At 29.5% G+C, this 26,953-nt stretch overlaps 1 protein-coding gene and 2 long non-coding RNA genes across 5 annotated transcripts in view; 1 reads left to right on the forward strand and 2 right to left on the reverse strand.

Moving 5' to 3' along the window:
- Osi24 (Protein) overlaps nucleotides 1-26,953 on the forward strand; it is a 157,092-nt gene that overhangs the window by 12,216 nt on the left and 117,923 nt on the right. The gene's annotated exons all lie outside the window — the stretch shown is intronic.
- LOC148282959 (uncharacterized) overlaps nucleotides 1-26,953 on the reverse strand; it is a 159,871-nt gene that overhangs the window by 8,398 nt on the left and 124,520 nt on the right. The window lies entirely within an intron of this gene.
- Nucleotides 626-2,905, reverse strand: LOC148282961 (uncharacterized). Its single transcript, XR_015821971.1, has 2 exons — nucleotides 2,452-2,905; nucleotides 626-2,332 (listed from the first exon to the last, which is right to left on the reverse strand). It is a non-coding gene; the product is annotated as an uncharacterized LOC148282961 (long non-coding RNA).

Below are 26,953 nucleotides of genomic sequence, written 5' to 3' on the forward strand. Positions count from 1 at the left end.
CCTCATTTGTAATGTGGTCTCTCCAGGAAATTCCTAGTAGTCTTCTATAGGACCACATCTCAAAAGCCTCTAGTCTCCGTTTATCTCTTTCGGATAGGCACCATGTCTCGCAGCCATACATCAAGATACTCCATAAATAGGTCTTGATTAGGAGTATTCTTAGTTTTAGGTCTATATTATTTTATTCTTTTATTTTGGACCTTTTATTAAATGCAAGTCTAGCTTGATGTATACGGCTGTCGACCTCGCTCTTAGACCAACCGTCCCAAAGTTATTTTGCTCCCGAGGTAGAGAAACTCCTAGGTGTTCTTTAGTGGTATTCCCGACATCACTACTCTTATCTGGTGTTGCATTCGGCCTACAGTCAGTAGCTTTGTTTTGTCTTTATTTATCTTCATACTGTAGTTATTTTGAAGAATGCTTTCCATAGTTGTAAGGGCTCTTGCAGTTCTTCTTCACTTTCAGCAACCATAGCAATATCGTCAGCAAACCTTATCATATCCCATTTAGTATGATATTAATAACAATAATTACAGGATTAAATAAACTAAAATTAGTTATTATATAGATGTGATTATAAGTAATTATGATATTTTACAAATTGCAAATATTTATTTATAAATCCAACATACTCAAGGAATACTATTTAAAAGTTTAACATATAACATCAAATCAGAGAGACTAAACATATATTATATAAACTATAAATCATATATTTGTTTTTACATTATAAATTTAAGATGTTTCTATCCACTTGTATCAAACACACACTCACCCTTTCCACAAACCCACCCTCACACTCATATACACTAACTCTCATATTCACATACCTACCAAAACCTCACTCCACTCCAGCAATATTACAGCACATTTAAATCAAAGCTTTCTCTTACTCTCTAAGACTTGCAAATAAATAATACAATAATAAGCTCCACTCGTTTGACGATAACAGCCGAACCTCGCTTTTAAGTTATCGTTTTGAAATTTACTCAAGAGTAAATATTCTACTTTATGCATGGAAAATATATATTGGATCAACATTGAAAACGCATCCAATGTAGTAATGGGGGATTTAAATTTTTGTACACCTAGAGACTAACTCTCAGGTATTGAGAGTCTCCAAGTTTTTAACCAAAGGGACATGTTTCTTAGAAAATTTTTATGATCTACACTATCTTCTCTAAAGGGTTCCTTGTGAAGATTGTTGAATCTCTGAAATTCAAATACACTTTACCCATTTACAATCTTCCACCATCTACAAAATATACTTTTAAAATCTAGAGTACTCTCGGGTTCTACAAACAGTTCTGGATTTTTAGGCGCTACGCACTTTAAACCCACCAATTGTTTTCTCATTAAAAACTTTTAACTCTAGGGATACATTTTGTTTTAGAATGTTGCTTGGATATAGGACTTTGTATGATATCATGTGCCCAAATTTGATCAAGGTTTTTTTTTCAAGATCATTAATGAATTTCGAATGTTGAAATTGAGCATCTAATATTATACTGAAATCATTTAAATGATGATTATTTTGAATTGATCCAATTATTGCAAACACACTTAATTAAATGTAAGTACAGGATCAAATTTGAAAAATAAAGTTCTACTATTATCTAAAGGGTGAGGTAAACTAGGGAGTAATATTTTATCTGTTTGAAACAATTCAAATGCCTTTTTTGTTGATAGCATTATTATCGGATATCAAAGATATTGTGAAGTAGGCCTTGTATACAAACTCCTGACGTCACTGCAACCTGTGAAGATCTATTGTGATGGATTAAATTAATTAAAAACAACTACTGCACAACATCATTATACTTACAGAGGAATATTTTTCTTTAATGAAATGAACAAAGATAATAAAAAGTACAGTCAGGAATACAATATATTTAAGAAAGAAGTAAAAAATTACATCTATAATTCTTCTTTATGTAACACTGATTGAAAACATCGTTAATATCTTTTTTGTAATTTATTTATGTTATTCTAAAATAATCTATTATAAGACGTCACTCCCCATTATGTACACAATAATTGTTTATTTCTTTTACGTAATGGGAAACGATAATGTAAATATATGTAATTGATTAATGAAAAAAATTGTATTTAATATTGTATTTAAATTTGTTATTAATAAATTTAAAAAAAAAAATCTATTGCACCTATAACTTTAAGAAATCCTCTCATACAAAATAAGCCGGATATAACTACATTTGTTCTGGACACTGGCTTCATTATAATATAGTCCGGTGTTTTTCATGCCAATTGATGTTGATGTTGAAATAGTTTGGTGACTAAATTCGTGTATATCAGCAGAGTCGTCTTGAATCTGGAAGATTTATCAAAAGTTAATATCTAAAGGCATCAAACATTTACGTATTTAAAATTGTCAAATGAATTGATAGAAACGATACTTACATATTGCCAAAATTATTATTCATTACATACCTCATTACTACCCCAGTACCGAATAGCAAATAGGCCCTGGAGTTCTACTGGTATTTTCTCATCTCGTTTGTGTCCTTCCAAATCGAGTTTTACTAGAGTAATTATGCGCCTCATATTTTCCTTCGAAAAACAGTATTTCTCCTTGAATTCACTGTCTTAAAAATCTTAAAAAGAGTTGACTCTTTTTTTAATACAATTTTCGTGCACGAGAAGGTCGCATGCCTTCGAAAATGTTTAAAATTAAATAAAACTGTGACAAACTATTCATAAATAACGACAAATATGACAGATCGCATTCTAGGGCATATTTTTGACAGATAAGCTGCCGTGGCCGCCAGATATGACAACGTTTTCCTAGGAAACCACTCTCTAGTCACCGTTTCGGCGGCCGTTCACCGCATCACCGTTCGTACGGCCGTTAAGATATCGGCACCGTTTTCCTAGGAAACCCAAGCTTTATGTCCGCAGATGCGGTGTGCGGCATGTAGGTGGCAAGCTGCCGTAAGTTTCTATAGATTATTAGAATTATAAACAAAATATGATAAGGTGTATATAATATTGAATATGAGTAATGCAAAATAAAAAGTGTGTCAATGAAGATCAATGACATTCAAAACCATCTATGGACTGTATTTCAATAATTCGAAGCCAAAACTTCCAATATGGTCATCATTATTGTTGAAATTAACATTTCGAATTGTGCTTCAAAATTTTGTTTGCTTTTTTTAAAATGTGGTTTTTGCGATTCAATAAACAATTTTTGCACTGTGCTACAAAAAATAGTTTGGTCTTAAGAGGAAAGATTTAAAAAAAATATTATTACAAATTTCTACTTGTGCCACATTTAAAATTACATTTTCTAAGACAGTAATTTTTTTTTTATTGATTTTGATATGTTTTCGTTTAGTTTTTTTGTATAAATTTGATAATACATAATATATACATTACTAACTATTCTTTGGGATAGATGTTTCGGCTTTTCTTAGATCTCTTTGCCACGAAAACCGTGTGGGATAAAGATGGATTGGCATGGTTTAGCTCAAAATCTTATATGTTTATCGTGTTTATGAATGTACTGCCGGAATTTTTTTTTCAAGAGTGATAAAAGTGTTGCTAATAAATAAATATTTCTACAGTTTTAATAAATATTTGGAAGATGCAATTGAACGAATTTAAATACATTAAATGTTGATGACTTAAGCAATAAACACCATAACTTAGATATTTTTTTACTTATTTTTTCTAAATATTTTATTTATTAAAGTTTTCATTTAATTTTTTTTTTTTAACTATTCATTTTTTATAATATGTTTCAGAAATCTTTTTTTATTTGTTTTTGATCAGACTTTGGGAAATCGCTAGTGGCAAAATGTTAGCCATTTAACCGTGTATACCAATTTTTATTTAAGAAAAAAAAATTATTTATTACTATCAATAAAGATTTTTTACTAAATGTTATAAAATATTTGTATATTGCCACTTACCGAATTTTCTATGTCTACCGGTTTCGAGACGTAACCGTCTATCAAATCAACATGCAAAACTCACTATACACCTTCATTATAGATATTGCATACAAATATAAACCAACACGACAGGCATTTTAGTAAGCACATGTACTAATTAGGATAAACATGCACCTGTTAGATTATGAAAATATTTTATGTTTTTTGAGAAATAGTTGAAAACAAGTGGGAGGGGATAGAATGGCTTAAGTTTTATAGGTTTAGAGTGACCATTTCAATAGAACATTGTATAACGGGCTATATTGAAAGGTTGTTTGAAAGTTTTTTTAAAAATTATTATTATTATGATAAACCATTATTTTATTGCATTTGTTTGTCTTTGCTACATTGTTAAATGTTTCTTTTCTTTAGTTTCTTGTATATTTTGTTACTTCATGTAACTGTTGTAATCAGCTCAGGCCGTATGAACATAAAAAAATTAAAAAAATGTGATATTTCGTTTAATCTTCGTGTTGTGACTATTTTTTGCTTTTTGTTACTTTTTTTTTTTCAAAATATATATTTGCGTTTTTATTATTTACCCGAACATTTTGATTTTGACGCCATTTTCTACGGGTTGTAAATAGTTCACTATTAGAAAATAGGAATCAAGTTGGGGTAGAGTGGGGTTCAAACCTCGGATTTCTGATCCGTGCGTCCGCTACACTAGCCACGGGACCACAACCCGACTCAACATTACCATTACCAACATTTAAAATAAATTCTTAAATACTATTTTATTTTCGTTGCAACCTTCCGTTACAAATACAAGAGTTACTAGATACTCCACGACGATGCTGCAAAAAAATAAAAAATATAAATACAACCTTTGGTCAAAGAGGATTGACCTACTACTCGATTAAAGTGTACAATCCACTTCCATTATCCATAAGGACAATTAGTAAGTTGTCACAATATAAAATTGCTATTAAAAAATGGATAGTGGAGGTGAATTGCGCACGGATCGATGAGTAGATCAAGCCAAATAGGTAAAATGTATGCACTGTTTATGATTTTTTTTAAATTGGTCTATATAAATTGGTTATGTTTTTTATGAATACTTTGGTTTTTCATTGTTTATTATGTTAATTTTAATTAGGTTATTTAGATTAATTAGGTTTTTTTTATTGTTTTTATTATGTTAACTTTGTTAAATAGCTAATTTTAGGCATGTGTCACATTTTGTAAAATGTTTCCCTCGGCACGGGACAACCCCAGTGAGGGAACATTATTCTGTATAAAAAAAGGAATACAAACAATGTAAAAGTATAAATAAATAAATATGCTTTCACTGGCTTACTAAAATGCGTAAACACGCCATTTTGTTCCAATTTAGTACCGTTTGCCAAATGCTAATAACGGAAGGAAGCTAGTAATTTTACATAAAAACAGCCATTCTACTAGTAAATGTAAATTTCAATGCACCAATAACAAATGTGGTGGTATGTCATGTACCTGCCTCTAAATATAGGTACCTTTAATATGTACATATTATATACCGATTAAGAAATTGAGGGCATCTATTATAGAAACAAAGTAGAACAAATTATGTATTGACTAAGTCCGTTTCATATATATCAGAATTCTGCATATTGAAAAAAGAAAAAAACACGTTTTAAACATTTTCACACCGGGTTTGGAAAGAGAAAATTACATTACCATGGTGGGTTTTAATTAAAAAAAACATTAGATTGAAATCTTCTTTCGCTAAATTGTAATAAAACACTGTTTATTCCATTTTACAACTCAAAATCATCTTCCCCATTCTTCTTCCCTTAATGTAATGTTTCATAATAAATATTGTTATCTTGGCATATGTAATAACCGTAAAAACATGAAGCCTGAAAAGTGCATAAAATACCTGAGGGTAATCATTTACTGTCAACTTAAATGGACTTATCATCTTGAAGTAATTGTGAATAAACTAAGGTATTTAACCTATGTGTTCAAAAGACAAAGTATTTACGCCCAGCTAAATACGATTAAAATGGTATATTATGCACTTGTACAGTCATCGCTTTCCTAAGGAATAATTGGATGGGGGAACTTACAACAATCATATTTAACCATTAGAAACTGTTCAAAACTTTATATTAAAAATAATGCTTCACGAAAATTGCACTTTTCCCTCTTTTCAATTGTTACAAGAAGCTAAACTTTTAGATTTAAGACAAATATATTGTTTTCAATGTTTAAAATATATATTTAAGATTCAACATTTATTTACAAGTAATTTAAGTAGATCAAGTCAAAGAAGGAATCGTGTGTTAGAAACACCACATTGTAAAACGAGGCTCACACAGAGAAATGCGTATTTTATAGGCCTAAAAATGTTTAATTCGTTTTTTACTGATAATATTTCATTGATTCCAAATATTCAAAATTTTTCTTCTTTTAAAAAACATCCACCATCCTGGTTCAAACTAAATATATGAATTTTTTTTTCTATGATTTATTTTGTTGCCCTTTAATAATAAGAAATATTTTTGTGTTTTTTTTAAATATTTTTTATTTTGTTTTTTCATTACTTTAAAAAAAAATACCATTTTATCTTTTACATAATATTTTAATATTTTTTTTCTTACACAAAATGTTGCACAAAAATATTATAACGGTCCACTATTTATCATAGGAGCAAAAATTAATTTTTTTTTTTGTTTTCCCACGAACAGGCCATGCCATGCTTTATTTTTTTAATACTCTGTTTTATCAATTATGTTTATTGTAAAAAAAAACAAAAAAATATCCTTGTTACGCGAAGAATGAATGTCTACTAATTCAACAACACATCTGTTTCGTGGCGGGTGTTGTGTAAAACAGATTCAGTCGGTTGATGACAGTAATGAGGGACGCACGCGCTTAATATGGGTGGCGTATTTATGATTTTTGATTTACTAATTTTGTATATCTCCATGTTTTTTTTTTTTAATATCTGAACTTAAGAATATTAAGTCTTTTACTAGTGGAAACATGATGTTACATCACCGCGCGCAAAAATATTATTTTTCACAATCTTTGAGTTAAAACGACAGATGGAAGAATCGGAGGAATATAGATGTCCAAACATAGGCTTAATGGTAAATGTTGCACAGTATTTTAGTAGCCACCCTCACCTGCTGATGACAGATCACTAGCCCTGTAAATGTCTTATAACCAGCCCTGTAATATAAATACGTATAAGGGCGTATAAGGCAATTTCTTTCTACCTACCCAAACCGTTCAGTTTGAGAAAATTACAATTACATGGACATATAATCTAACGATTTTGTAAAAAAATTGAAAACAAAGATTAACTTTAAAACAATATATTAACAAAATAACACTTTACTATGAAAAGTGGAGAGGGGATGGGAAGGAAAGAAGAAGGTTAAAGAAAACAACATAAATATCTACATAGTGACAAAGGGTATTAAAAGGGTTCTCTCGTTACTAGAACGACGAGATACTCCGTGTTGTGATAGAGGTTGGAAGAGTTCTCTTAGATAAACAGGCGAAGTGATATTATTTCAAATATTGTGAAGAAGTTGTTCATGTGAATGATTCTTCTATGCCTGATACTAAGTAAATATAGTTGCGTGCGATATTCGTTTATATTGACGAATTTGCGAAGATCAAAGATATTACGTATACAAACATTCTGCAATCGTTTCAACTTATCAAGTAATTCAGAATTAGCATCTGGATAACATACATCTGCATAATCAAGAAGTGGAAAAAGTAAGCTCTGGACTAATTTTTGCTTAACATTAATTCACAAGAAATTCTGCAATCTTTTAAGTGAATTCAAACTGCTATAAAGTTTACGGCTAACTTCGTTTACCTGATCGTGCCACCCTTAATGCTTATGAATGATAATACTTAAGTTTTTGACTGAAGTCATGCATGGAATTTCTGTACCACCTATTCTGAACAGAGGAAGTGTGGAAAAATTCACTTTTGATTACATTTTTTTACTACCAACAAGTACAATATGTATTTTCTCTATCTCTGTTGTAATTTTTTTATTTTAATAGCTCCCTAAAGAGTAATATCCAACTTTTTGTCTGGAAACGTTTCGAAAAACTTAATACTGAACAGTTTTCTAGTCCATGTAAAACGCTCTTTGAAGACTAACATACCTCAGAAGGTCCGCTGTGAAAGTTTAAGTAATGTAACATACATTACGTTTTATCCTCTTTGTCAACTAATTCTATTCATTTGACTTACAATTGGATTGATTTTTTTAGCTAAGATAATCGTTTTGTGTACGGTTTACTCAAATTTACAATTGAGGACAAGTTAAGAGTGAAGAAGAATAGTCACTCATTAAAAAAAATATTGCTCTTAATTGTTCCATAATATGTAATTTAAGTATGTCCACATTGTCCGAGTCATATATTATGCTGAATTTAACAGTGATTAAATCACTGCAATTAAAAGTAATTAGACATTGATTTAAAAGTGGTTGTAAATCTTTTTAATGGTTGTGTCGTACCTCCTAAAGTGTAGATCAAAGGTGGAAATGAAAAAAAATAATAAACGACCGTAAATATTTATTTAATTTTGTTCCATGATTAACATTGTCTAATACTCAGAAAAATAATTCTCTAGATAAGTTCTTAAGCTGTATTGCATAGGACAAAAGCGTTCTAAATTTGTTTGTTAGTTTACCAACAAATTTAAAATGAACGGTTTCAGTTAACGCTTGGAATTCTCAACGCAAGTACCTATGGCTCGTTGTATTGCTGTAATCTGTAGCTAAGTTCGTAGTCAACAATCATAAAATGATTTTTTTGTATGGGCAACTCTATCAAGTTATTATTCTAAGGTCTAATACAATATTTGCAACACAATATTAACCTTAGTATAAAAAATGCACCTTCTCTTGCCACCTTCAAGAAACGCCCGAAACATGATTATGTATCACACGTACATGTTTATAATTTTGTATATACCACTTAAATTTTCAGTTACACTTTGACCGGTTTCGAGGTCACTACCTCATCATCAGGAACTAAACTTAATTATAATTACACGCGTTGCTATTTATATTTTAAAATATTATATGAAAGAGACAAAAAGAGAAAAATGAAAGAAAGAGAGAGAAAGGAAACAAAATGAATTATAACGGTAATATTTTTAAAAGAGTTAAATTTAATTGATTATTATTTTTAAGTTTTTTATTTTTTATTTGAAGTTTTTAATCAATAGCTTTACTAATTTCTAATGTGTGTAATTCTAGTGAATGATGTGAACTGAATGATAAACATCTAAATGTTCAAAAATGCTATAAAATAACGTTTACAAGAAAAATAACTCAAACCTGTTTTACTTATAGCATTAACAATATTGAACTCAACTCAGTAAGCATAATCCGAGATCTTGAAATCACATTTGACTCACGTTTTACTTTTTCCAATAATTTCAATATTGTTAAAGATAAATCTTTACAAATGCTGAGCTTCATACACGGAATATCCAAGCCATTTTAAAATGCAGCATCAATAATTTGTTTGTATAATTCTCTTGTACGTAGCAAGTTGGAATTCGGAAGTATTGTTTGGTCACCTCATTATGTGATTTATAAAAATATAATTGAAACTGTACAGAAAAGATTCCTTCGTTTTTTGTCATTTAAGTATAACATGGGCAGAATACTTCAATGTTATGAAGAGCGCTTGGAGTATTTTAAAATTGAAAAGTTAGAAACTAGGAGACAAATTATAGATATGATACACTTGAATAATATAATTCACAATAATGTTGATTCAGTGTTTTGTGTTAAAAATGTGTCATTGTACGTTCTCCGTAGGCGTCTGAGATCACCTGATGCATTTTACCTTCCATTTTTTACAAACAAATGGCATATTTTAACCCTCTTGTAAGTATGTTAAGACTCTTTAGCAAAATATTTTAAAAAGTTAACATTGACACTTATCATGATAGAGCAAATGATTATAAAAAAATATTACTATGTGTCTTAAATCAAATGCCTAATATTTATTTTTTTACATCTTATATGTTCTTATTTTTTCTTTTCTTTTCTTAAAAAATAGAAGTTTCTTATGTAAACATACATAACATCAACAGATGAAAGAATTGAAGGAATATAGATGTTCAAATATAGGCAGAATGGTGAATGTTACACAGTGTGTAAAGTGGCCACTTAAACCAGCCATTGACAGGTCATAAGCCCTGTAGATGCCTGGACTTCTATATTACCTTCTCTAAAATGTTCTTCATCTCTGGGTTAATTTTACTTACATAATTGTTTCCTGTTTTCAATTTTTGAAAAAAGCCCAAACATTAAATAAAAATAATGTACATTTGGAAACAAAACCTTTTTACATTAACATTATTAACCTCAATTTCATGACAAACCCTTTCATTTTACCTTCATCCTCTTGGACTTTTTTACCGTATATAATGTATTTTTCTTTCCACATGGGGAACCGTAATTGACCAAGGACATGCCCTATTAATGATCCTGCATTGCTTTTGACCTGGGTAATTGAATTTCATGACCTTTTTCTTAGATAACTAAAACTAAATGAATTAAAATGTCATCAATATTATTTTTCTTGGTGATCCCCGATAAGTTCAATTCGTTCTATCGCTTCGGCTACTACTGCAGGAAATATCTTCAGGGTACCTGTGTAGTCTGAAAATCTTCGGATATACATTTTTACATTGGATTTGGAAAGCAAAATTCGAGATACTGGATTTAAATATAAAAAATATTAATCGTTGCTATTCGAAGAATCGTAATACAAAAGAAAATAATGCTAATACCATAATAAATCTGTTTTACTGTATAAGAAAGAGCACAAGAATAAAAAGTATAAAAACGAAGACAGAGACGTTATTTTGTGGCCGATATTTGTGTGAAAGAGACAAAACAAAATAATAAATTCGTTCAATCAGTCGGTTATTGGCAGTGATCAGGACTGCACGCTAGTTAAATGACCATCAGATCTATGTTTTTTATATTTATTTTGCCATAACACGTCTAAATAATATTGAAATTTTTATGCAGCATGGAAAAATAATTATTCAACTTTATATCTATATATTTTTTTAAATATCTGAACTTAAAAACATTCTGTCTTTCGCTTGAGAGAAAACCATGTTTCATAACCGCGTTTAAAGGACTTTTTTTGCAAAGCCTTTTGAGAGATAACAAGCACTATACCAAATGCAAATGCTTCATTTTAAGAATTTCCAAACCTTTTGAAAAACCAAATACATTAAAAACTTTACACAATACTTTTGTACGCAGTAATTTGGAGTTTGCATCCGTTGTGTGGAGCCCACAATACAAAACAAAGATTGAAAATGTTCGACGAAAATTTTTAAAATACCTCGATTATAAAAACAATCAAACGCTTTGTACTTACAGCCTGAAAAACAAAATGGATTTTTTACCCTTGAAAATAGACGCGCTGTATCTGAATTATGCTATTTACATAAATAATTGAATAATTAAATAATAAAGTAGACTCATTTAATCTACTCTTCAAAATAAATCATAATGTCCTCTTTCGCGTGACAAGAAAAAGGTATTTGTTCTATCTGCCAGTCTGTAGCACTAACTATGCACAACACTCTTTCCTCTATTGTTTTTGCTCTAACTATAATGCTTTTTTACATTTAAAGATATATTTTACATTCCCCTTAATTTATTTAAAAATAAATTAAGACTTCTTATTTCTGGTTGCGATACGATCCCACTTACAATTTAATGATGCTCACACTTACATAAACCTGAACGCTTACTCCTACACTAATACACACAAACACACATCTACACTTACTCTCATTCAAATACACATAAACACACCCTTTTGTTGCGACACAATTAAAAATATGTATGATTCTTGTTTGGAAACTTTGCTGGTCTGTCATTAAACTGTATTTTTTTAATGTTGCTATATCATTGTCGACTGTTTGTTTCTTTAAATTAAATTAAGAAATAAATCATAATAATTCAATAAATACACAAATTTTATCTACGTTCAAACTCAAAATAATTATAATATTCTTATGTTGAAGGATGCATAAGAAAATTAGCTTTCTCACGATTAAGCAACTAATGAAATATTATGTTGCAATTTTCATTCATAAAATAATTAAGGGCTGAAATCAAACACAAAAAAACACTTTTACAATTTTTTAAATAACAATGCTTAACATACTAAAGCAGAGATAAAAAAAAAACATATTTTTTAAAGAAAAAGTCTTTAAATGAGTTACATGCAGAAAAAAAAGAAACATCGTCAAAGTCATTCTTTTTCTGCACCTAATGATGCAAAAGACACTGTTTTAGTACACTAATCGCAGAGTACACTAATATTTTTTGTTACATGAAGGTAAGATGATCAGGTTTGCGGTTCAGATACCAGTCTAGGGACAATGCAATATTCTCGTATAACGGTGTTTTAAATATTTATTTAAAACACCGTTTTAAATAAATATTTCATATCAACCATGTCAGGAATCGAGCTGAGATCACCCGTATGGTAGGCAAGTGCACTGACTATTACATTACAAGACCGACTTGGCCTCATAGAGTTAGAGATACGTTTTTTTTGTAATATGTATTTTTAAATGAATAAATAAGTAAATAAAATAAAATAAATAAATAAACGCCCAACGACTGGTCGTTCATTCTGTTAATTCTAGATTTCTTTATTTCTTTCAATGTTATCTTCTTCTCAGTATGGTTTTTCTTTTGTTGCAACAAATTTAATTCTTTATTTCTATGTATATTAAATTCTATAACTTTTTCACAATATTTTAAATAACCCCACTTTGCCTGTTTATCTGAGAGAGCTCTTCCAACTTTTTTCACAACACAGACTATCCTTTCGTTCAAATAACGAGAGAACCCTTTTAATACGCTGTCATCGCTCTAATTTTCTTGCCATCTCTTTCACAGTAGTAGCCGTTTGATTGTGGAATAATCTACCCACTAATGTTCCTAACGCCCTTTCTTTATTTACATTTAAGTCAAGATTGAAATGTCACTTTCTTAATATTTAAATTGTTCATTTATCCTTCTTTTTTTTGTCCAATTCCCTCTTTCCTCTTCATAGTAAAGTGTTAATTTTTTTTTAATAGTTTCATTTTGTTAATCTTTGTTTTAAATTTTTGTATAAAATTATAAGATTCAATATGTCCATGTATTTGTAATTTTCTGAATCTGAACGGTAGGTAGGAAGATATTGCCCTAAGGCAATATGCCCGCCCTAATATGTATATATATAGTTTATGTATATTAAGTGTTAAATAAATAAACATTTACTATTTGTTTTTCTATTAAGTTTTTCTACTTGGTTTTTCGTAATTTTTTATTTTCTCTCCATCTATCTTCGCGTCTGTTGTATACACCATGATTAGGTCTGACCCACGTTTTGTACATCCGAATTACGTTTCCAATAATCATGTGTTCATTGTACTATACGACATTTCTTAGGCATCCAGATGTTTACCAACTGAGATGGATATGTTTTACATTACTATGGCAGCATCATCTGCATGGCATGTGATGTTAATGACCTTATCTCCCTTAGTAGATTTACTACTTTTTTTTATTCTTAAAAGCGTTTTTTTTTTTTAATATTTATTCTGCTTGTGTAAGAAAAGGTTTAAGTCGTATATATTATTGTGCTATGTTTAGTAATAAAGGTGCCTAACTTGCTTTGTTTCTTTGTTATTCTTAATATGTTGTATTTACTATATGTTAATATGAATTGAGTTGTTGTAACTCCTGGGAATGTAATTCAACGTATTTGACTTGTAAAATACTTTGTATTAAATGATTTATAAATGAAAAAAAAAAAATTATTTATAATTTATAAAAAATAAAAAATTTAAAGATATTATGAAAAACTATTTAACGTATTTAGTACCAATATGCTTGTACGCTTGTAAATGTATATAATTTAAAGTCTGTCAGTGGAATTTTCCAACGAAAAACCAAATAAGCTTATCCAGTCACTATAAATAAGTACATATTATTCACTTGATCGTTAGCGAAACAGAGCGTTAACTTTGGAGGACTTAGGTGTGATTACTGCTTTGCATGTAATTTGAAAATACTAGAATTTGTTAAATTTTCTATTGCCAACCAGTGCGAACGGTGAATTATTTTAGAGGTAAGCTATTTTTTTTTTCATAATTTGTACCTGCACGTACATACAAACATATCTTTATATTTATATTTCGTTTGTACGTTTAAATTTACTGAACTCCTCCTAAACGACTTAACCGATTTACGTGCAGTTTTTAAAGAAATATAGATCTTTGCGCTGCGCGTGTTCGTAGATATTAAAATATTCAATCTAATATGTTAAAAAGAAGTAGTAAGAAGAATAAATGTTTTATTCACCAATCTACCAGGGTTGCATTTGAGGAGAGTGCATTTACAAAAAATGGAAAGATGTTGGTTTTTTTTGTATTCAAAAGTTTGTTTTTGAATGTTTACAAACAGCATTTGTTTTTTGTGGATCTTAATCAGATTCTTTCCTTAAATTCCTTATAATTTCTACCCAGTCATATTTTCATTGGATTTTCAGTACGACAAAAAAAATTTATTTTTTTTTCTTTTTTTTAATTTCACAGTTTGAAAATGTACATAATTTCTTTGTTTCAGGCCCCGACTAGCTAGAAAATTCTTGTGTTTAGGAAGGACCTTATTTTTTACATGTGTTTTTTTATTTTATTATTTCATTAAATGATGCTTAATAATTCAAATAATAAAAATAACATAAGAAAAAATCAATATAAATATAAATTAGATAACATGCAAAATAATAATAAAAATTGAATCATAAAAATAAATTAGAAAATATGCCATTAAAAATTGAAGCATTAATACACATGATAAAATATAACATTATTTATGTAAAAATTAAACAAAAATATGAATTGGAAAACACACCGATAATAATAAAAAAAAAATTCAATACATTTTTAAAAATCGTATTCTTATGTAATAACACTCTTCTGTTGGTGAGAAGATGGGAGTTTGACGATTGCAAATAAAATGCCATATTTAAAAACATATTTATTTTATGTTTTGGAATTCAACCATAAACAAATACCTAGGTACTTACTTAAATTCAATATTTGAATATATTAACAATTTCAAGTTTTGGAATTTGATCATAAACAAGTACCTAGGTACCTACTTATCTATTTATAAAATTCCAAGCTAATAGCAGGCAAGTCAACGTTCGGGCAGGACAACGCCTGTCTGGGCCGCTAGTAAGTAATTAAGTATAAACACGGCTTTTTTCAATGGTTTTGTTCGCTTCACCGGCTGACAACAGAAAACGAAATACATACGAATACTTATTTTTAAACAAAATAATTATTACAATATTATTTATAACTTCGCGAAGTTTGTAGATATATTTTCTATTATTTCAATACAGTACATTCAAGCACTTACGCTACAAAATGAATGACCAGAATCTAATACAAACATCAAATGTTGAGGATGTGGGCGTAAGATTTGTGAGCACCCTGATATTTCATGAATAAATAGACACAATCAGGGATAATGCATTAGATTCATTCTGCGTACTGCCAGGGTTTTGAAAATACCCGCGTACTGAGACCTCTTTACAATTCCTTGGTGCGAAGTAGATTCGAGAGTGGTTCGGTGATTTGGGGGCCACATAAACTGAAGTACTATTTTATGATAGAGAAATCCAAAAAAAGTTTCTGATATATCCAGCTGTTTAGATTGACTTAACTTTTTACCTAACTTTTCAAACTTGTCATCCTTTTCTAAGCAAAGAATTCTCAATGATACAATTGATTTTTATAAAATAGCAAATGGCACGCTGGACGACGCCGATTTAACGAGACAGATAATTATCAATGTACCTACCTAATAAATTAAGAAGATTATACTCTACCTTTTTTGTGGTGTCTGGTGGACATTTATTTTTTATGTATGTTTCATATAACTACATAAATTTATATGTTGCGTTTTTCATTGATAAATTTTAGATTTAAAATGCCTGTGCCTATAAAATCAAAATAACTTCGAATTCTGTAAAAATTAAATTCACTTTTACCTACATTTAAATAATTCCTACTGTTTACAATTATTTTCACCTACTGTTTATAATCTTTACAATTTTTCAAAAACATTTAATTGTTTACATACCTACTTTTATGTTTTATTTTATCTTTATGTATACCTATGAAACATAATGGAATTCGATATTAAAAAAAAATAAAAATATTTATATTTAATAAATACATATTTATAAGATTCAACAAACACTCGAAGAGGGAAGTGTCAATAATTGTCGTACGAGAAAATGTAGAGAACGCGAGGTCTGTATTCAAAGACATGGCGTTTTATTCTCTCTGCTCGCCCTCACGGAAACGGCATGATTATTTGTATGTCTGTTTACACTCAAACTTAACCTGGAGTGTATTACCTGCCAACACTGGGCGCTGTCGAAAATGAGTAAATGGTTCAATTACATAAATTATGGAAAAGGAACTATTAAATAAATATTATTAGGAATTATTGACAGGCACCGTGGCGCAGTTGGTAAGACGGTTGCAAGGAAAGAATCCAAGAAAGATTTTTTCTCAATTGGTTTGGGTGATGTGGTGTATTTATCACTACCTCCTTCCATATCCTCTCTATCCCACCTGCTGACAAGCCTCAAAGTTGAGGCTTAGCGGATTATTTCTTTAAAAAAAGAAAAAAAAACAGTGTGTTGATGTTTTTTTTCATTAATCTAAACTTTAGAATATTCCGTATTTTACTAGGGGTAACACGATGTTACATCACCGCATGCAAAGGGATTATTTTCAAAAGTCTTTTAAGAGTTAAACGGTTTAGCAAATGTTGTCATTTATTTAAATGTGGTACATGTATGTTCATAAAAGATCAAACCCATTCTTTCATAGTAGCATTTTGTATTTCTATTTAGATTATCTAAAGATTATACGATGTTTGTAATAAAACTAAGAACTTATTAAACCTTTCTCAGAAAACATGGCTGGTAATATAAGTTTAGTATACCATCCTCATAGTACACGTTATTATAGTACTTAACTTGTACGCTTAATAAACTCGAACTACTTTAGAACGCATGAATTAGATATTAAACATGAAGGAAGTATGACCACATATCTGATTATCGTAGGCAACCGAAATGGCTCAAAATTAGACAGCGGGGAGATTATAACACCCACTCACTTTTGTTCACTATGCTCAATAGTCCTAACGCTACATTATACCTTCGTGAAATATTAATATCAAATCTAATCGGTTCACTGCTTAACTTTTTGACCCCTATACAAAGAATGAGTATAGTTTTAAAAACCATTTCGTATTTTTTTAAAACTCCAATGTAAAAAAATGTGCTAGAAATTTGTGCAGTCAGGGAATCGCAACAGACAATGGGGTTGTTTTTTCATTTTTTTTTGGCGGCCTCCGTGGTGTAGAGGTCAAGATGCTCGACTCACAGATGGAAGGTTCCGGGTCGGATTCCCGGTGAGAACACAAAAATTAAAAAATGTGATTTTTCTCAAGCCTGGGTGTTCTGTGATGTAATTCACCACTGTAATTGGGCCTCCTGGCCTGTTGTGGTGCAAAAAAAAAAATAAAAACCAACGTTACCAAAATTTTAATAAAATTAAAAAAAAAAAACAACCCTCATGCTTTTATGATGCGGAAGTTCAGTGCAATGGAAAATTAAAAAAAAATGTTTTTTTACTCGCGGTAAAAATAAGACCACTTAATCGCAAGGCGAAGATTCTCTTAAGTGAATTGAAAAATGAACTACTTTAGATGGAGTCACGGATTCTTTTAAATCAACCAATGATATATTTTTGAGAAGCTAGCCCACCAATCAGAACAACCACCCGAGTGGATCAGTGACGTCACGCGCGGAGTAATAAAAAAAAAAGTATCGATTATAATACGATAGTAAAATATAAAAAAATAAAAATTCCTAAGTTAATATGTTAGTATTTACCTTCGTCCTAGTGTAGAACTTCAGAGCTTAAATAAGTTAGTGGGTCCTTTACAAATTCGAACAGAACGTTAAAACAAAAAACAACAAAATCTTGCTGGATTAAAGAAAATGCTTGGTTCATGGTTCACCTCTTCGTTCTTTTTCTCGAATTTTCATTTCCATTGACAGTTCATTTTATTTATTTATTTATTTATTTATTTATTTATTAGTTTATACATACAATGTTACAAAATGGCACAAAAAACACTCTGGCAAAATTCTGCTAGTACTAGGAGTAGGCTCAGTATATGAAGGGTCGGCAAGCCAGAAATATTAATACGCCTAATGTTGCAATCGGTTCCTATATGGGCAAATGCCTGTTCTAAGAAACCGATTTGTTGCGGCAAATATGGTTTACGAATATTTTTCCTATAAATAAAAAAACTATATTGAAGAAATAAAAAAAAAAACAGTTATAGCCCAAAAGAGAAGAAAAGAAAAAAAAAAAGTTTACATTAAATGTAAAAATACAATTAAATACACAAATATAAAGCATACATACTTCGTACATACATATACACATACATACATATATACACACATATACATACATATACATATATATATACACACATTCATACACGATATATATGCACATGCGAAAATACTTTAAAATACTACTAACTCAAAAAGTATCCATGCAACTCAACTGTGGAATCATTTCAATCCAATACGAAATATGTTTCCAGTATTTAAATCACGTCAAAGAAACATCTCTTTTCTGATCCTTAATCTATCCTCCTTTCGTCTATCTATTTCATTTATTTTTTCTATTGAGTACTAGTTGTGATTAATAGTCTTTTTTTTTATTTTTTATTTCCTTGCCCTTACGGAAATGATTTATAATTCATATTCTGTTGTTGAAAATATTATTGTTTAAATTTTTTGAAAAGTTTGTCTGAGTCCTTATTTATATACGAATGTTATTTCTATGTTAAGGTATCTTTATTTAAAAAAATAAAATTGTTGTTAACGCTTGGAAACGTACACGATTTAAATAATTAAAGGTTTGCATATAACCACTTACCGACTTTTCTAGGTCTACTGGTTTCAAGACGTACCCGTCTCTTTGTCAGGAAACCAACTAAGCCAACATGCAAAACCCACTATACATCTTCATTATAGTTGTTGCACAAAAATATAAAACCAACACCACATGCATTTTAAAAAGTACATGCACTGATTAGGACAAACATGCAGAGATTAAATTATGAAAATATTATATGTTGTTTGAGAAGTAGTTACAAAAAGGCGAAGGGAATGGAGGGAGGGGGTGAGCTTAATAGGTTAAGGGTTACCATTACAGTGACACATCGTATAAAGGACTATATTGAAAGGTTGTTTGATTATTGATCGAAGGAACATTATTTTATAAAGCTTTTGTAATGTGAAATATGTCCTGTCAACAGTAATTATAATAATACTAACAATGATAATAAATGGAAAAAAATTCTCTATCAACAAATGCATCCAAATTTTCACCAAATAATATCAAACCGGCTTTTTATACAAATAAAAATATTGGTAAATTATTGCTTAATTATAAAGACAAAATTAGTTTACTAAATATATCAAGTAATTACCAATTAAAATGCAATTCTTGTCTTTCAGTTTACGTTGAAAGAACATCAAGAAATTTTTATATTCGTGTTAAAAAACATATGAGGTGTCTTCACAATAATAATTTCTTCGAATTTGCAAATCACCTAATCAATTTAAATAACGACTATAATAAAAATAAAGGAGTTAAAATCTTACATACAAATTATTTTTATGTTTAGGTAGAATTGGCTCTGCACTTTGTAGCTATTTTACGTGAGTAAAAAAAAATGGTCAAAAGTAAATAATATGGTAAGTGGTTGGATACAAATATTTCATAACATTTAGTAAAACGTTTGACCACAAAGTAAATGCTTTAAATAAAAAAAATATAAATAACTCCTGTTTTTATTTTTTGTTTTATTTTTTCTATTTTCTTTTATTTTGGAAACATACAGTGCAGTTACAAAATTTTATATTTTACACAGTTAGACTTCACTCTGATGGACCAGTGAATTTCCCATATTATAAAGTAATTATATGTAAGTTTATTAAGGAAAGTAAAAAAAGAGAAGGAAAGAAAACATAAATGGAAGTTGTTTCAAAATTAAAATTTAAGTTAAAAAAATATTTTTTAAAGCTTGTAGTTTAGAGTTAGTTTTTACAAATGGAAATAATATTAAAAATGAAGAAAATTTGTAAAAGTAATTAAAAGTTAAGAATTAAAATAAATAACGAAAAACATGCTCAGATGTAAAAATAAAATAAAATAGTAATAACATTAAAAAAAAGGGAAAAACATAAATATTTTGAGGGATTCAAAGGAACGATGAGAAGAATCTTCAAGTGAAAGATAACACAGTAAATTTTTGTCAATTTAAAAAACATCTTCAAAATTAACTGCACATTATAGTAAGAGCAGAAATATATTGATTTTATAAACATATATAATATGAGTAATTTAAAGTAGTTTAAAAGTACAAAAACATGTCAATGCAGCAGAGAAAAAAGAAAAAATACCAGGTATGGCAAATAATCTTTAAAATTAATCTTAAATATAAGGAGAAGATTTTAAACCAAGAGTAGTCAATAAAATTTTACTAAAGCAATTTTAGCAGTATACAAATTTCAGAAGAGAAAATCGATTAAAAATAATAATTGTATGTAATGTGAAGTGATGTAAGAGAAAAAGGGATCAACGGGAGTTTTATCCAAAAGTTTTTAATTGACTATTTTTTAATAATTGTAATATTTAATAATTTGATCAAATAGTTAGAATAAATTTTCATTTAGCAACAAGCCTGCTAATGTATAGTTAAAATTATTTGCAAAGAGTTAAATGAAATCAGAATTTAAAAAATATAAATTTCTTAAATAAGTGTTCTATGCTGCAATTGGGCCTCCTTGCCTGTTGTAGTAAACTTTGGTACTTTCGAGACACAAATAAATACATTTTTATTTCAAAAATGAAAACCTGTATATACACGACTTGATTTCATTAAAAAAATATTGGTATAGTTTGATTGCATCCTGAATTAACTGCATCAATAAAATTAAAGGTTTTATAGCTGGTGTAACAAGGCTATTTATCCACGCCAAATACAGCGGGAATATCGATAAACTTTTAATTAAAGCTCTCTTCCTTATTTTTCCGGCGGCAATAAACAAGTTTGTGCAATTCGGTTTTCGGGTCACTAACGGTAAAGTTGCATCCTGTTTACCTAGAAATATGCAGCCTTGAATGCTATTTTTAAACTGCATCTTATAATGCATTGAATTGCAAATATTTTGCATCAACATGTAAATGTAAATTAAAGATTTGTTATAATATATGTAAGAGGGCTACATATTTATACAATCAATGTTTTGTATAACTTATTTGTTAAAATAAGTTGAAAAGCGGTAAATTAATAATTAAATTAATTTGTTTGGAGAAACATTTTATATTCAATTTATTTAAGTTTTTTTACAAAAAAAAATTTGTGTATTGGTGTTTTTATTGCCAAATGGTAATTTCTTCCAACCAATCATTAAAATAGAAGTTTTGTTTTTAAAATTTAAATTACAAAAAGTATTCAATAGAACATAAAATAAAATGCTTAAGACATACAAACAGAAAAATACGAATAATTGTACATAAAAAACTTGAAAGTATTACTAGTATTCAATAAGAAAAAGGAATTAAGAGGAAAAACGAAAAGAAGATGTATTAAATGAAATTTTGAAAACGAAAAGATGTTTTTTCATACGTGTTTTTAACTTTGTTTGAAAAGTTCTATTTATAATTCTTTTTTGTGTAGCACTGATTTAAAACACCATTTTTTTATATCTCAACCTAAAAATATGCATAAATCAAAATTATCATCATCATATTCATTCCCTTTCCGAACCTAATGGTGCTTAGGGTACTGGATTGGTACACAAATCGCAGCATACCTCGATCAATTTTGTTACATGAAAGTAAGGTGATCAGTTTTCGCTTTAGGTAGAAGTCCAGGGACCATGAAATATTCTAGAGTGAAAACACCCTTTTAAATAAATATTTCATATCAACCATGTCGGGAATCAAACTTGAGATCTCTTGCATGGTAGGCAAACGCGCTGACTATTGTATCACGAGGCTGACAATAATTAAAAATCAAATATTCAAATTATTGTAGACGTCACTCCCGATTATGCTCACAAGAATTGTTTTTTTTTTTTTAATTTTACGTAATGGGAAACGTTGATGTAAATAAATGTATTGAATTGTCTTTAAATAGTATTTATTAGTCAAGTTGTAAACTTATATTTTTTAATCGGAACAAAAAACAAAATTTACAAAAAAAAACTGAGATACTGTAAGACATCTTTGATAGTATTGAGAGATAATTCCGCAGTCGAGCTGCATGGACACTATATGACTTAGAGAAGAAATATAAATTGTGGATGGGAATAATTAGGGTTCTTTGAAAATTAGAACAAAGTGGAAAAACATGAACTGATAAGAGTCGAACTGAAATTTCGCACGGAGGTATATAGGAACGTCAGGACTATGAAGAATATTGAACAGAAGTTTAAAGTCATCAAAGTATTTATATTTTTTATCCTCTCATTTCATACTACAGCATATAGGCATTTACATCTTCATCTGCTCTGTGGTCTGCCCTTTTTATTAATTTTTAAGGGTTTTATGTTCTTTTCTCGCCAAAAACATTGCAAAAAAAACTCTACAAAATCATTTAAACTATAGTAGGGCCAATTTAATAGGTCACATTTGACACTTCGTCAAAATTCAACAACATAACCTTGTAAGGGCGGTAGTAAAATACTATTTATTTTTTCAAATTTAGAAGTGCACAATTGCTTAACTTTTTTCAATTACGATTACATATTTATTGTAACAATGACAAAAGAAGATAATTTTATGATTTACTTTCACTAATAAACCATTCTAAACGAAATAAACTTTTTCTGTTCTAAACGTCGTTACAATGTTGCATCAGTGAATCCTTTTTCTTTTTAAACACTTGGGATGTTACCCAGAAAAATTGAATGTTGATAGTTTTGTTAAATTATATACATATCTTATTTTGTTCCTTAAATTTAAGATAGAAAATAATAATGGGACAGGGATTTGACTTATGATTTTGAAAATAAAATTACAGTACCTATAAGTACTTTTTCATAGCAACTGAATTTAATTGACATATATTATTTTTGAAGTCCGAATCGATTCATTCACTTGAATCGATGTTTTTAAGCAGGTTACCTCACTATGAAGCTAAAACCGACAAGTTTCAAATGTGACCTATCAAATTGGCCCTACTATAATGCAGTAAATTTACTATACTATTACATATACTAATTTTTGGTACGAAATTCGACATGTTTAACGCAATGAAAACAAGGTTGTTTAAAATTTGGCGGATAAAATATACTGTCATCTCAAGTCTAATAATGAACTTTACGATGACGTTGGTTGTAGTATTGCTTGATTTAGTAAGACTAAAATGACACTATATGTCGGATAACAGCTAGAAGTCATTCAAGTCTGCATTAGTATTTATACTCTTCAATTATGCCAACCGTAAAAACTCAGTATATATATCAAATAAATACAGCCGGCCTCATGGTGTAGTGGTCAAGACGCTTGACTCACACACAAAAGGTTCCGGGTTCGATTTCTCGTGAAAACACAACAAATCAAATGTATTTTTTCTCAAGCCCGGGTGTTCTGTGATGTAATTCACAGCTGTAATTGGGCCTCCTGGCCTGTTGTTGTGCTATTTTTTTTTTTTTTAAATGGCGTTAAAATATTTATTAAAAAGTGTATTTTCACTCTAGAATATATCATAGTCCCTGGACTGGTACCTGAAGGATAAGACTGATCATCTTACCTTAATGTAATAAAAATTAGCAAGATACGCTGCGATTGGATTACCAATGATGATCATGATGATGATTAACTGTAAGAACTTTTTTTTTTTTTACTTTTCAGACTACATAGCACACTTTGGGGGCCGCACATTTTGTCAATAGACAATAAATACCACAAACCTCACTTAACACTCTCTGTGTAATGCGGTAGGTACTTATTTAAAAGTGACAGCGCGTTCGGAATTTGAAATCCGTCAATACTAGAAAGTGGAAACGTGATCGGATTGGATTAATAAATTGACACGTGATATGCGTAGAACGTTTACAATTATTTAAAAAATATCTGACAGTTTGATGGAATATGAAGTTTGAAAATAGGCTGAAGCAATTTATTATTTTTATTTTTAATAGAAGATAATAATGTCTGTACCATAAAACTGAAATGCTGGAAGCCATATTTGGTAAATAGTTTAGGAGAGCGGTTTGAAGTTGTAAAACTGTTTCAAATGTATCTCTTAAAGTAAAAATACAATTTATTGGTGTTTTTCTGGTTTGAAAGACGTTAAAAAAATTCAATATAGACTATCAAATAACTTTAGGATTTAAATGTTTTTTTTTCAATTATTTCAACGATAATCATGTCGACAATATTGAAACAAAAAATCTTATTAATTTATTTTATGAATTTCAAGACTATTCAAAGGACCAGTTGTTGCAATTACTTTATATAAATTCTAAGTTAGAGGCGTTCAATCCTATAATATTGTCTCCGATCTACGCTATTTATAAAAAACTGATTAAATCTCTTCAACGTTAATTTCTTGAAACTCACCAAAACAATATTATTAAATCTATTTAATTAAATCCAGTCCATGTCTACAAAAAATTGGAAAAACTCAAAAAATTGTTGATGAATCCACCTAGTTGAGAAGAAGTATTAAAATTGATAAATATCTTTAGGCGTTGTCTGGTATGGAGGTTTAATAAATCAATTAGACAAATATCACTCGCATCAATAAAGGTTTTAGCTCTTTAACTTTACAAAAAACAACAGATGGCAGAGTTGAAGGGATAAAGATGTTCAAATGCAAGCATAATGGTGAATGTAATACAGTGTGTAAAGTGGCCACTTAATAATAAAATGTATAAATATATTTTTTTTCAAACCATCCACCGATAGGTCATAAGTCTTTTAAATGCCTGAACTTCATTCCCATACTAAAAATATTTTTTATCTTTTTTGTAATATCTTTTAAGCGAATTTCACGATTAAGTCCCATATTACTTGTGTTGCAGACAAGCCTATTAAATAAAATAAATATTTCAAAAATACTACTGCAATTGGCAAATTGTAGGATACAATAGTCTGCAGCATACTAAAAGGTTGTTCTATAATTTGGGACGTTCTGAATCGGACCACATCTATGAAATAGAGAGTTTCAAAACCGATCTTTGCCATAATTATATCTTGAAAATAAAAACTATCCATTCATACATACATCATTATTTTTAGCAGAGATGCTGGATTATAACACAGGAATTATAAAAAAGGCAATTGAAATACACTTCTTCTCAGTCTCAATCCCGGGGATTGGTTTGCAGCAAAGTCCTGCATCTCGTCTTCCATTGGTCTCAATTCTCGGCAGCTGTCTTCAGCTCGACATATGAGGCGCCATTTAATTCTTCGCACACTTGCTCCAAATATTGCGCCCTCTATAATTTTCCCCCTCAGCCATTCCCTCTATGATGTCGTGCAGGAGACCCTCATGGCGCATAATGTGGCCAATCCATCGGGCTCGCCTTTCTAAGATAGTTTTGATGAGGTGCCTACCTTCTTCGATTCTGTTGAGAACCTTGTCATTAGTGATGTGGTCTCTCCAGAAAATTCCTAATATTTTTCTGTAGCACCACATATCGAATGCCTCTTGTCTTTTTTTATGTGTTTCGGTAAAGCACCATGTCTTACAACCGTACATCAATATGTTCCATACATATGTCTTGGCAAGTTGCTTACGGAGTTTTAGATTGATATTATTTGACTCAAAAATCTTTGATTTTTTGTTAAACGCAAGCCTTGCTTGGTGCATGCGGCAGTCGACTTCTCTTTTTGTTTGAAATACACAAATACCCAAATAACATGAATAATGACGACTGGCTGAAATTAAATTCAACATGGTGCCCGGTACCACATGCTACGAAAATGACAGAATGTTCCTTCTGTAACAAATTCTTATATGTATTTTTTAACTATAATAAAAACGCTGACATGCAGCACTGAAACTGAAGTTATTTTATTTCAAATAGACAAAAGAAAAGAATTTATTTTATACAAATTAAAAATAAAAATGGAAAATAATGAAACATTTATGCTAATTAAAATAGAAAACAGTTTTTACTAGGGTTGAAAAAATTCTAAAATTTAGGACGATTTTATTTATTGATATATTAGTTTTAATAGCTTTTAGTTCATTTGGGAGGTTATTGTAATTTTTTTATTCATTTCAACACAAAATTATTTTGACCATGACTTGTGTTGAATTCGGGAATTTTTATATTATTTTGGTATCAGTGACTTGTTCATCTCAAATTCGTTTATTTCTACTTCTTCGTAAATTTGAAGAATCGAATTTATTTTGTAGGTAGTGTCTACTTTATGAATTTTAAATATTTTTTTATAATTTTTCCGTGTTGAATGTTGAAAGTTTCTTTCAAATTACATTGATAATTTATCTTTGAATCATTTTAAAAGGGTTTAGTATATTGGCATATGCACTACCCCATCCAACAACACTACATTTTTATATGGATTGTACAATTGAGTAATACGCTATTTTTAAAAATCGATTCTTAAAATATTTCTCAATCCAATAAATATGTTTATTAGATGCGTACAAAATTGTTTTCAGGCGTTGCCTAGTAGGTGAATTGGTTCAACCGTATGAATCTCACCCACATGATATGGGTTTCAGCACTTTTACTTCACAAAAGTCAACAGATGGAAGAGTTTAGGAAATGTGGATGTTCAAACATATGCAAAGTGGTGAATACAGTGTTAAGTGGCCACAT

Source organism: Micrasema longulum, unplaced genomic scaffold, assembly GCF_059751315.1.
Source record: "Micrasema longulum isolate JH-2025_06_02 unplaced genomic scaffold, ASM5975131v1 h1tg000274l, whole genome shotgun sequence".
Taxonomy (NCBI): domain Eukaryota; kingdom Metazoa; phylum Arthropoda; class Insecta; order Trichoptera; family Brachycentridae; genus Micrasema; species Micrasema longulum.